Source organism: Balaenoptera physalus, assembly GCF_965194825.1.
Source record: "Balaenoptera physalus genome assembly, chromosome: 15".
In the NCBI taxonomy this organism is placed as follows: Eukaryota; Metazoa; Chordata; class Mammalia; order Artiodactyla; family Balaenopteridae; genus Balaenoptera; species Balaenoptera physalus.
This window is the reverse complement of record NC_138894.1, coordinates 51331954-51345868: the sequence shown is the minus strand read 5'-3', so window position 1 is coordinate 51345868 and position 13915 is coordinate 51331954. Positions and strand designations below refer to the sequence as shown.

At 36.0% G+C, this 13915-nt stretch overlaps 1 long non-coding RNA gene across 1 annotated transcript in view; it reads right to left on the bottom strand.

The window, feature by feature from the left end:
• Positions 1-8206: 8206 nt before the first annotated feature.
• Positions 8207-13915, bottom strand: part of LOC309643548 — a 59160-nt gene continuing 53451 nt past the window's right edge. Inside the window, exon 5 of the long non-coding RNA XR_014253804.1 lies at positions 8207-13913. This is a non-coding gene — a long non-coding RNA (uncharacterized lncRNA). The remainder of the gene's footprint in view (positions 13914-13915) is intronic.

The window sequence follows — 13915 nt, the reverse complement described above, 5'->3', positions numbered from 1 at the left end:
CCTCTTTCATGCCTGCAGATGATCTAATCTCCCTTTATTTCTGTAATTTACTCTGAATGGCATGTACTTGCTGACATGCTCTTCTGGGTAGATGGGGAAATCCTGGAGAGTGACCTCGTTTTATTAATCTTTGTATCCCTGGCACTTAGGACACTGCCTTGCTATTATGGGAACTCTCAGTCACTGTGTCAGTCTTCCTTTAACCACGGTGACCAGTTTAAATTCCTAACAATTGCCAAGAGCTCACAGCTGAGCAACTTCCGGAAACTGTTCTAGTTAACTAATGACCTAGAGGAAGCATTAGCTGGATATTACCACTTGCCAGTGAATCTGAAGAACCAGAAAGACACTGAGGTCATAAAATACATGGCTTTAAAGACAGATTTTTCCCAAGTCCATATGATTTTTTTCTCAGGGAAAAGCACAGAGGAATACATAAATATCATGTAATCTTTTGTTTCTCAGACAGCATATGATGATATGTCTTCAATACCCAAACTGTTTTTCATTTGTTATTATTTTATGGAAATCTTGCAGAAAGGTGTCATAATTGTCTAAGCTTTATTGAACAGAAATTGATGTCTTATTAAAGAAATATATCATTACAACTGACATAAAAGATTGTGTTATGCTTTTAACATAATGATATATTCAGAGGCTCTTAAGAAGTGTAAGGGTGTTTGACCTATACTCACAGGTCCACTATGTTTTGAGTTTTTACTTTACTTTGAATAGTTTTCTTATCTTCTCTCCTGGCTCTTGGTTTTTCTTGCTGAAAATATCTCTATCAAGAGTCTCCATTCAGGGCTTCCCTGGTGGCCCAGTGGTTAAGAATCCGCCTGCCAATGCAGGAGACACAGGTTCGAGCCCTAGGTCCGGGAAGATCCCACATGCTGCGGGGCAACTAAGCCCGTGTGCCCCAACTACTGAAGCCTGCGCTCTAGAGCCCGCGAGCCACAACTACTAAGCCCATGTGTCACAACTACTGAAGCCCACACACCTAGAGCCCATGCTCCACAACAAGAGAAGCCACCACAATGAGCACCGCAACGATAAGTAGCCCCCGCTCACCGCAACTAGAGAAAGCCCATGCGCAGCGACGAAGACCCAACACAGCCAAAAATAAATAAATAATAAATAAATAAATAGAGAGTTCCCATTCAAATCTGCTGTTTCTGATTTTCCATGTGCAGGAAATTCACAGATTGTTAAAACAGTCTGAAAGAATTAATGATTTTTGACTGAGGACCTGATGGGCTCTCCTGTGAGTAAAGTTCATGAATTTGTGATGTGCCTAAAAGTGTCTCTTGATGTAATGTTTTGGCTGTGGTATGACGTAAAAATATCTTGTAAGTTAATGGTCACTTATCAGGTATTTCCAGGGTATGACTGTTGTATCATGTGTTCAGTTCCTTGTATTTGTATGGTTCTTATGCTGCTGATGGAAAGATACCAAACAAATGGAAGCTTGATAAATAGAGGAGAAAATAAAAACATGTATAGAAAAGGACAAATATTATAAAATGGACTTTTAAAAGGTGGAAAAAAATCACTCTTCTATTCTGACTGTAAGCCTCTATGATCTACTCATTCACATCCTAGAAACCTTCATTAGCAATACCTATTTAAAACAGAACTTAGTCTATGTCAGAACAAATGATGAAGCTTTAACAAAATAGACAAAAATTCCATGTGGCAGGCACTACCCTCACAGTGAAGGAAGACAACAGAAATATAACTGATAAAGTATATACCATGACACAAAAGCTTAAGACCTTCTAATAAAAGAAACACAAACTGGCTATTCTTGGGTATAATAATACCATTTTTAGGACATCATTTGACTTTGTCACACAGCAGTCCCTTTTGGGTAAACCAACAAGTAAGTTTCCACATAAAGTACCACTGGTGCTCTTAGGCTACTGAAAATAAAAGAGGGCTAAAACAAATACTTCTAATCATAGAAAAAAATGTAGATCTGCTTTCATATCATTAAATACAAATTACAAATGATGAACATTACAAATGAGGAAATATGAAGGCATTTTATTTCCTTCTGTCAAATGGCAGTAGGAAGATGTATAAAAAATGCATATACAAATATGAGATTATATATTTGATGTTCTGCTGTTTAAAGTTAAAATTCATGCAAAACTTTAAAAAAATTTTTAATGTGAATGTTTTTATTTCCTAGTTTTCAATCAATATATGCCAGTTGAATATTTTCTTAAAATAGTAGCTTGAGAAGAGTTCTCAGACTTGATTTTATTCCGTGAATTTTGTAATCTAAAGATCTGTCTTTTGTTTCTCAAACTAAAATAGCAATATGAAATATTCAGTTACATGAAGCTAAACATATTCCATATTTTAAAATATACCTTATTTTCTAATTATAAAAATATACTTCTCATTGTCATATTTGGAAAAATCAACAACACAAAAAGAAGAAACAAAAAAAATCAAGCCTATAATTCTACCACTCAGAAGTTAATATACTGCAGCATGTATTTTATACTATTTTAAAAAACTGTACCACTCTCAAAACACCACTAGGAAATATAACAATGATCAAAGTTTGAACATGCACCCCCATTTAAATTATTCAATAAATGGAATTCAAATGAATTTTTAATAATAATATTCATCATATGTTGTGTATAGAACTATCAGGTTACCAATTTTTAAAACATCAAACCCCAAATTTCCATAACCATATTTAAAACTTGGCTAATAAATCTTGCAAAATAATGAAAATGTATTCTCTGGATTTAAAGTAAAACTGAGGTTATGAGTTCTATATCTGTCAGTGCATTCTCCCTTCCTTCATTAATCAACATTGATTGAGCTACTGTATGTGTGAGATAGCATATGGGGTATACAAAATGCAGAGAAGTATCCAAATGAGGCCAAAATAAATAAAATGACAAATACGTCTTTCAATCAATTAGTTCAAAGGTCAGCGAAGTTTTTCTGTAAAAGGCCAGATAGTAAATATTTTAGGCTTTGTGAGCCATAAGGTCTCTGTTGCAGGTGTTCACCTCTGCCATGGTAGCCTAAGGCAGCCATAGACTATGCGTAAAGAAGTAGGTGTTGCTGCATGGTAAAACTTTACCTGCAAAAAATAAAGGTTTGGTTTGTTAGGCCACAGTTTGTCACCTCTAAACTAGCAGTCACTGTATTTATACTGGATGCAAGCAAAACAAAAAACAGGATTGAATTTTTTCCAGTCAATTCATTAACTTTATAAATAACCAACTATATTCACATATATTCTGGAAGTGCAGAAGAGTTTGTCTACAAGTTGCTTGGAAACTGAATTCTATTTTTCTAGGGCATCTGATATAGTTCAAATGGCTTTGCATCTCTTATTGTGTTACCATTGGAAACTTTTCCCCAGATATAAAACTATTGTCTTGAGTACCAGCAGGAAAGAGGCGGCACCCTTGAAGTGTTTAAGAAAGGAGAATTTAATGAAGGGATGATTTAGAGAGGTGTGGGGAGTTAAGTGAACCAACAGAGGGTGGCAAAGCACCCAGGGAGGAGCAATAGAGAGGAGGGCTTCTACCTCTAAGCCTGAAGGGGCAAGAGGAGGAAACTGTGTTTCTGGAACCCTGGAAGACCGTCGTCTTGGAACAGGAACCACTGGATAGGAGCTGTGTCCATAGAGAATGGAGCTACTGTCATCATAATGCTGCAGAAGAAAAAATTAGGAAAGAATATCCCAACCTCTCTGTCTTTCTCACTTACATTGCTGGCCAGTGCTCCCCACTGCTGAACCCCATGAGAAGCAGAGAGCAAGAGAATCCAGATGATGAGACTCTCTGGCACAGAGCTGCATGCGGAAAGTGTGGATAACACCTAGAACCATGTCTATAGATTCTCCGATAGTCATACAAGTTGGCAATTCTTATCAAATTAACAGAAGTTTGAACCTTTGGTGAAATGCCATGATGAAACAGAGGGAGTAGATAAATATGTTAAGAATGAAATGCCGTAAAATTTGTGGCATGTAATTTGATATATAAGATCTGTTAATGCAAAGTGTAAACCAAATCTCTTTCTTTAAACTAAGTATATAGTATCAGTGCCCTGCAGTGTCTTGCACATAGTATGTGCTCTATATTAGTTGAATGAATAAATATGTTAAGATAACTAAATTTTCATAACTTTCATTTAAAGAACTTGATTTTTACATAGAAGGAAATGTAATTTGGTAAGAGACATTGTTTTAAAAGAAAACAACAAAATTAGTTTAACGTGAATATGGGGCACTGGTGATTCTCTTATCTGTGCCCCTCACTCACAGTAAAAACTGGAAGTACTACACATAAACCAACTTCACTAAAACCCATTCATTCAACATTTAGAATGAATCCTCATTTGAAATCATTTAGTCATCATTTTTTTAAAATAGGTCTTTATTGGAGTATAATTGCTTCACAATACTGTGTTAGTTCTGTTAATTTCATCAAAGTGAATCAGCCATATGCATACATATATCCCCATATCCCCTCCCTCTAGAGCCTCCTTCCCATCCTCCCTGTCCCACCCCTCTAGGTAATCGCAAAGCACCGAGCTGATCTCCCTGCGCTATGCTGTTGCTTCCCACTAGCTAACTATTGTACACTCGGTAGTGTATATATGTCAATGCTACTCTCACTTCGTCCCAGCTTCCCCCTCCCACCCCGTGTCCTCAAATCCATTCTCTATGTCTACATCTTTATTCCCGCCTTGCAACTAGGTTCATCAATACCATTTTTTTTTTTTAGATTCCATATATATGTGTTAGCATACAGTATTTGTTTTTCCCTTTCTGACTTACTTCAGTCTGTATGACAGACTCTAGGTCCATCCACCTCACTACAAATAACTCAATCTCGTTTCTTTTTATGGCTGAGTAATATTCCATTGTACATATGTGCCACATCTTCTTTATCCATTCAACTGTTGATGGCCATTATTAAAAAATCTAGAAACAATAAACGCTGGAAAGTGTGTGGTGAAAAGGGAACCCTCCTGCACTGTTGGTGGGAATGTAAATTGATACAGCCACTATGGAAAACAGTATGGAGATTCATTAAAACACTAAAAATAGAACTACCATATGACCCAGCAATCCCAATACTGGGCATATGCCCTGAGGAAACCATGATTCAAAAAGAGACATGTACCACAATGTTCACTGCAGTACTATTTACAATAGCCAGGACATGGAACCAACCTAAATGTCCATCATTTTGTTTAATAAAAGCAAAATGGACAAGAAATCAGAGTTATGCCCTTTACTTATATTTGACAAAGTTCAATTAGCCTCTTCCAAAATCATTGTGAAATCAACATGGTAATGACTGAGATAATGTTAGTAGGTAATATCAACTAGATCTCCTATATTTCATAATACGTTAATCATGTGAAGACTTTGACTCTAAATTAGGAAGAATTTGTTTGTATGTAATTGTTACTTTTCACAAATTCATACACATGTTCTGTAGAAATTTACTAGCATAAGTTTAAAAAGACAAGTTTTCAAGTCCTGAATTGAGCATATTTTGATCCCAGAGGGCTTTCGATTTCATTCCCCTTCTTTTTAGTTTGAGACATGGCAATAGTGTATCAATTATATTACAGCTACAAACAATTTTTGAGTTTTGGTCATTCTGAATTAGTTACCCAGCTGTCTCCAACTCCTTTATTTTATCTTTTATTTACCATGGCCCTGTCTTACTCATACTTGAATTTTTTTAAACTAAGGTCATAAGAACAATGGCCATATTTTTCCTGTAGCTCAATGTGAAAGCACTTTTCTCTTACTCATTTTGCAAGAGCATATCAAATTACATAGAATTGGCAAAAATCAGCATGATTTTGTGAAGAGCAAATCCTGCCAAACTAATTTCTTTTTTTCTTCTTTTTTTTAACCAACTGCAGGACCTGGCAGATGGTATAGCAATGACCACCTCTACAAAACATCATCTGTGTCTACTTACTGGTATATATATCATGTGTTTTCCAACATACTGTGGTGCTCAAGTCTGAGGTAGAATCATGAAAGGAATGCTTCCTCTCCCCTCATTGCACTCCTGAATGCTGATATCAGCATAAAGGCATAAATGAGACTGGAATCGGTTACTGAGTATGCTGAGTACACACAGATTGTAGATCACCCTTGTCTCGTGAGAAGCAAGAAAGCGGAATTCCACCTGGCCTAGAAATCAAGTGACCTGATGCTTCCAAGATTTCTCCAAACTGTAAATAACATAATATCCCTGTACTTCTGCACTAAAAGACCCCCACCTTGACAAATACTACAAACAAAACAAAACAACAAAACAAAAAACTGGCCACTAAGAAGCGGTGAAGAAATTAAAATTCACCAAGAAATTCCTATATATTTCAAAAATAATCTTTTAGTAACATCAGATGCTTCCTGAACTCGTGAAAAGCACCATCCACATGCCTTAGTTGTAATGTCAGTCTAAAGTTTTGCCCACCAGGTTTTGTCCACTACGAGAACTTCCTGTTCAGTTCCTTTTCTTTTGTCCATTCAGTGAATGTGCATTTTGAGTAATTATTACGAGCCAGGCACTGAGGATACAAAGATGAATAACATGTTTCCTTATGACACATGAACCCTCAGGGGCCTTACAGTCAGCTAGGAAATACAGACAAACTGATTATTCTAAAACAGTGCAATGTGTGATGGGTACTACTTGAGGAAGAAACAAGGTTAAGTTTTAGTGGAAAGTCAAGAAAATCTTCACAGAGAGGTGACCTTTTAGGCAGACCTCGAATGAAAAGCAGATGTTCAGTGGAGAGGGAAAGTCCAGGGCATTTCAGGTGGAAGAATAACAGAAGCAACACATCAAAGTACAGAAGAGCATGGTATGTTTGGGCGTCATGAATAGCTTTCCATGGAGAAAGAACATGGTTTCCCAGGGGTGGAGAACAGTGGGAAATGAAAGCTGAGGTCGTACTGTGAAGAAACCGAAATATCATACTAAAGAACTGGTCTTTATCCTATAGGCAGTAGGGTCAGTTAAAGCTTAAAAAAAAAAAAAATCAAGAGAATGGTATCAAATTTCTCTTTTAAAAAGAAAATTCTAGCAGCACTGTAGTGAGGGGATTGGAAACAGGTGAGCCTGCAGGCAGAGGAACCAGACAGGAGTTCCTCCCACTAAAGTTTTATAGATTCAACACACACTGCTTTTGTTTTTTCCAAGTTTAACACTGACTTTCTTGAACTTTGTTGACAGACAAGAGGTTATAAACACTACCATCCATCCAGCAGCTTGTTCATGTTGCCCTCTATTGGCAGGAACGTAAAGAAATTACTCTCTGGGGCATTATTTCATATTCATTTGCTGGCAGAATTTAGATTTTCCTGAAATAATGTTAGTTCTGTTTGGTGATATAAAAACAAATGCCACTCCTGGGTATATATCTGAAGAAAATGAAAACACTAATTTGAAAACATGCACGCACTTTAATGTTCATTGCAGTAATATTTACAATAGCCAAGATATGGAAGCAACCTAAGTGTCCATCAACTGTTGAATGTATAAAGAGGATGTGATACACACACACACATATGCGCGCACACACAATGGAATATACTCAGCCATAAAACAATGAAATTTTTCCATTTGCAACAACATGGATGGACCTGGAGAGTATTATACTTAGTGAAGTAAGTCAGACCGAGGAAGACGAATACTGTATGTTACCACTTATATGTGGAATCTAAAAAAGAAAACAAACTAGTGAATATAACAAAAAAGAAACAGACTCACAGATATAATGAACAAACTAGTGGTTACCATGGGGAGAAGGAAGGGGGAAGGAGCAAGATAGGAGTGGAAATTAAGAGGAACAAACTATGTATAAAATAAATAAGCTACAAGGATATATTGTACAGTACAGGGAATATAGCCAATATTTTATAATAACTATAAATGGAGCATAATCTTTAAAAATTGTGAATCACTAAGTTTTACACTTGAAATTCATATAATGTCGTAAATCAACTATACCTCAATAAAAAAAAGACATGCCAGCACTACATTACAAACATGTATGTAGGGCTTCCCTGGTGGTGCAGTGGTTAAGAATCTGCCTGCCAATGCAGGGGACACGGGTTTGAGCCTGGTCCGGGAAGATCCCACATGCTGCGGAGCAACTAAGCCTGTGTGCCACAACTACTGAGCCTGAGAGCCACAACTACTGAGGCCTGCATGCCACAACTGCTGAAGCTTGTGTGCCTAGAGCCCATGCTCCACAACAAGAGAAGTCACCGCAGTGAGAAGCCCGTGCACCACATTGAAGAGTAGCCCCCACTCACCGCAACTAGAGAAAGCCCGTGCGCAGCAATGAAGACCCAGTGCAGCCAAAAATAAATAAATTAATAATTAATTAATTTTTAAAAAAAAGTATTTTCTATAAAAAAAGTATTTGTATGCTACCATTGAGGTTTTGAATCATCCTCCCCACATTATTAAACACAACTACATACAAAGATTTCTCCTTTCTTGAAATTCAAGTTATTCATAAATTTCCTTGCAACTGAGCACCAGTAACTATGCTAAGAGTAGAGGATACAAAAAAGAATCTCAAGACATTCATAATGTGATAATAGAAATAAAATTAAAATACCATTAATGTGGTGATCTAAATGCATAAATAAGATGAATATGTGTTATGCAAAATGCTCTATGATAAATACAGGTAATTCATATCTGTGTCTTGAATTCTTATTATACATCTTAATATATTCAGTATTAATCACACTAACAAAAACTGTAACTCATATTTATATAAGTTGACTTGTAAGAGTATGTCTTCACTGTAGGAAAATCAGATATTACAGATAAATACAAAAAAAAGATTAAAAAGAGAAAAGAAAAAGAAAAGAAAAAAATTGGAAAAAATTCCACCCACAATCCCATCTACTTAGACGTTTCCAAATTGTCATACACACACACACACACACACACACACACTCACACACGCACAATCACACACATGTGGGATCAAATCATACACAATGTATAGTACTCTTTTTTCCCACTTAACAGTATACCAGGACTATATTTACATGTCAATAAAAAAACTTTTTAGAGTATAATTTGAATTAGATGAAGACCAATTAAAATTTTTCCTGGTTTTATTCAGATATTATTGACTTATATGTAAGTTTAAGGTGTACAATGTGATGATTTGATACACATGTAAATAACAAAATGATTACAGTAAGGTTAGATAACACCTCTGTCCCCTCACCATGCTCTACATTAGATCCCCAGAACTTATTCATCTTATAGCTGGAAGTTTGTACCCTTGGATCAACATCTCTTCATTCCCCCCACCCACCAGTCCCTGGCAACGACCAATTCTATTCTCTATTTCTAAGAGATTTTTAAATTCCACATAGAAGTGAGAACATATGATATTTGTCTTTTTCTGACTTTTTTCACTTAGCATAATTCCCACAAGGTCCATTCATGTTGTCATAAAAGATAAGATTTCTGTCTTTTGTATGGTTTAATATTTCATCGTGTGTGCGTGTGTGTGTGTGTGTGTATCATATTTGCTTTATTTATTCATCTGTTGTTGATGGACACTTAGGTTGTTTCCGTGACTTAACTACTGTGAATAATGCTGCAATGAACATGGGAGTGCAGGTATTTCTTTTTAAGATCCTGATTTCATTTCCTCTGGATATATACCCAGAAGTGGGATTGCTAGATCATATGGTAATTTTATTTTTAATTTTTTGAGGAATCTCCATACTGTTTTCCATAGTGGCTGCACCAATTTACATTCCCACCAACAGTGCACAAGGGGTCCCTTTTCTCTACAGCCCCACTAACACTTGTTATAGCTTGTCTTTTTAATAATAGCCATCCTAACAAGTGTGAAGTGATACATCATTGGGGCTTGGATTTGCATTTCCCTGATAATTAGTGATGTTGAGCATTCTTTCATGTACCTGTTGACCATTTGTGTGTCTTCTCTGGAAAAATTTCTATTCAATCCTCTGCCAATATTTTAATCAGATTGCTTTTTTTTTTCTGATGTTGAGTTGTATGAGTTCTTTATATAGTTTAGATATTAACTCCTTATCAGATATAGGTTTGCAAATGTTTTCTCCCATTCCAGAGGTTGCCTTTTCATTTTGCTGTGCAGAAGTTTTTTAGTTTAATGTAATCTCCCTTCTTTATTTTTGCTTTTGTTGCTTTTGCTTTTAGTGTCATATCCAAACAATCATTGCCAAGACGAAAGTCAAGGAGATTCTCCCCTATGTTTTCTCCTCATAGTTTTATAGTTTTGGGTCTTGCATTTAAGTCTTTAATCAATTTCAAGTTGATTTTTGTGAGTAGTGTAAGATAGAGGTCTAATTTCACTTTTTTCTTGTGAATATCCAGTTTTCCCAACACATTTATTGAAGAGATTATCCTTTCCCCACTGGATATTCTTGGCTCCTTTATCAACTATTAGTTGACTGCATATGTGTAAATTTATTTCTGGACTCTCCATTTTGTTCCATTGGTCTATGTGTCTGTTTTTATGCCAGTACCATACTTTTTTGATTACTATAGCTTTGTAATAAGGTTTAAAATTAGATATTGTGATGTCTTCAGCTTTGTTCTTTTTTCTTGAGATGCGTTGGCTATTTGGGGTCTTTTGTAGTTCCATATGCATTTTAAGATTATTTTTTCTATTTCTGTGAAAAATGGCATTGGAATTTTTATAGGGATTGCACTGAGTCTGTAGATCACTTCATGTAGTATGGACATTTTAGCAATATTAATTCTTCTAATCCATGAACACAGGATGCCTTCCATTTAATTGTATCCTCTTCAGTTTCTTTCATTGATGTCTTATAGTTTTCAGTACACAGATCTTTCACCTTCTTGGTTAAATTTATTCCTAAATATTTTATTGTTTTGATGTTATCATAAATGGGATTGTTTTCTTAATTTCTGTTTCAGATAGTCTTTTTTAGTGCATAAAACAACTAAATTTTATGTTTATTTTGTATCTTACAGCTTTACTGAATTTGTTAGTTCTAAAGGGTTTTTGGTGGAGTCTTTAGGGTTTTCAAACGGAGACAATTTCATTTCTTCCTTTCTGGTTTGGATGCTTTTTATTTGTTTTTCTTGCCTAATTGCTCTGGCTAGGACTTCCAGTACTATGCTGAATAAAAGTGATGAGAGTGGGCACCCTTGTCTTCCTGAAAAATCTTTCAACATTTCACCATTGAGTATGATGTTAGCTATGGTCTGTCATACATGGCCTTTATTATATTGAGGGTGTTCCTTCTACACCTCATTTGTTGCGAGTTTTATCACTAATGGATGTTGAATTTTGTGAAATGCATTTTCTGCATTTATTGAGATGATCATATGATTTTTAAAATATTTTATTCTATTAATGTGGTGAATCATACCCATTATTTGCATAAACTAAAACATCCTTGCAGCCCAGGGGTAAATCCCACTTGATAATGGTGTATATGATTCTTTTATTTCTTTATTGTGGTAAAATATAAATAACATAAAATTTACCACTTTAACCATTTTTAAGTGTTCAGTTCAGTGGCATTAAGTATATTCACGTTGTCGTACAACCATTACCATCATCTATCTCCAGAACTTTTTCATCATCCCAAACTGAAACTCTGTACTCATTATATAATAACTCTCCATTCCCTCATCCCCCCAGCCATGGGTAACCACTATTCTACTTTCTGTCTCTGTGAAGTTGACTAATCCAGGTACTTCATATAAATGGATCATACAACATTTGTCCTTTTGTTCTGACTTGCTTCACTGAGCATAATGTCTTTGAAGTTTATCCATGTTGTAGTATCTATCAGAATTACATACCAGGAATATGAAAATCCAGCTTCCTTTTCTCAATCTGGGACAAAGTCTAAGATATAAAGAATATCCCAGAGTTCCCCTGAGGCATCAGGCTGAAGCTACGCTCAGCAGGACTTTGCCTGAAGTCATACCTTTGCTTGGCTTCTTCCTATTCCTTATCCTGATTCTCACACTCCCATATTGTTTTTTCCAGGGAGCACTTTCTCAATAAATCTCTTGCACTAGAATCCTCATCTCAGGGCTTCCTTCTGGGGAACCCAACCTAAGACATCAAGAAACAACTTGTATCCATAACATTAAAAAAAAAAACTCCTTCAAAAAATAAGAAAATGTAGGCTATCTAATAGGAAAAGGGGCAAAAGACTTGAGCAGCTATTCCATAAAAGAGCATTTACAAATTATCAATAAACATATGGAAAGGTAACCTACTTCATTAGTCATCAGGGAAATGTAAAATGAAATCCCAGTGGTATACCACTACACAGCCACCTGAAAGTCTAAAATGAAATTACCAAGTGTTGGTGAGGATGTGGAACAAACAAAGTTCTCATATTGCTGGTGGGAGTAAAAACTGGTATCTTGGAAAACTGTTTGGTAGCATATACTTAACCCTAATGTGTACATCCTATAAAACAGTAATTCCACTCCTAAGTAAATATCCAACAGAAATGTATGTCTGTGTATAACAAAGACATGTGCTGGGCTGTTCATGCAGCACTATTTGTAATAGTCCCAAACTGGGAACTACCCGAATGCCCATCAACAGTAAAATGTATAAATAAATAAATAAAATACCATATAAGCATGGTATACACAGAACAATATAGCTGATTCTCATAATATAGTGTTGAGTGAAGAGAGGTAGACACAACTGAGTGCATATTGTATAATTCCATTGATTTATTCCATAGGTGAAACTAATCTTTACTCTTAGAACTAGGATAGTGGTTAGTTACTTTGGGGGTGGGGTAGGGATGGACAGTAGCAGGAAGTAAGCATGGGGGGTTTTGGGGGTACTAACAAAGCCTGTTTCTTGACCTGTATACTGGCTACTCTTGTGTGTTCAATTTGTGAAAAATCACTGAGCTGTGTGTATTTCTATTAAAAGTTTTTTTAAATACTTTTTTTTATAATCAAAATAACTCCTGCTAGAATAACTGAATAAATTATTGGACAGCAACACAAAGGCATATTATACAGTTGTATAAAAGCTTGAGGAAGATCTCTATGAACGAGTATGGACTGATTTCAGGATACATTTTTAAGCGTAAAAAGCAAAGTGCAAAAGAGTATTATCTTTATGTAAGAAAAAAGGGAAAATAAAATAGATCTGTATCTGCTTATTTGTAGAAGAAAAAGGAGGAGGAGGAGGAAGAGGAAGAGGAGAGGAGGAGGAGGGGAAGGGGGAGGAGGGGGAGAGGAGGGCAAAGGAGGCGAGGAGGGAAGGAGGAGGAGGAAGAGGAGAAGGGAAAGAAAAGAAAAGGAAGAGAAGGGGAGGATAGATGGGAAGGGAAGGGAGGGCAGAGGAGGGGAGGGTCAGGGAGGAAGAATAAACCAGAAACTAATGATATCATCACCTACAAGGGGTGAATGGCAGCAAAGTGGAAAGAATGGAGAAAGTGGGATCAGGGTAGAAGGATTGAAAGGGTACTGATACTTTTGGGAGTAAACTTTTTTGTATAGTTCTGACTTTTAGAACAATGTCAGTGTTTCACATACTCAAAAAATAAGTAATTTAATTCAACCAGTTTGCAAGAGGCACCCCAAATGGAATACAAATAGTAACAAATGAACCTAAGTACTATATTATCAATACAAATGAACAACATAATCAAACTGAAGGAGTTAGGAAAGACAAAAACTAACCCAGGTAACTCTGAACAACAGTATTTGGACTATACAGTTGTCCTTGAACAACACAGATTTGAACTGCACAGGTCCACTTGTATGGGGATTTTTTTCAATAAATACATTGGAAATTTTTTTGAGATTTGCAACAATTTCAAAAACCTCTCAGATGAACTGCATAGACT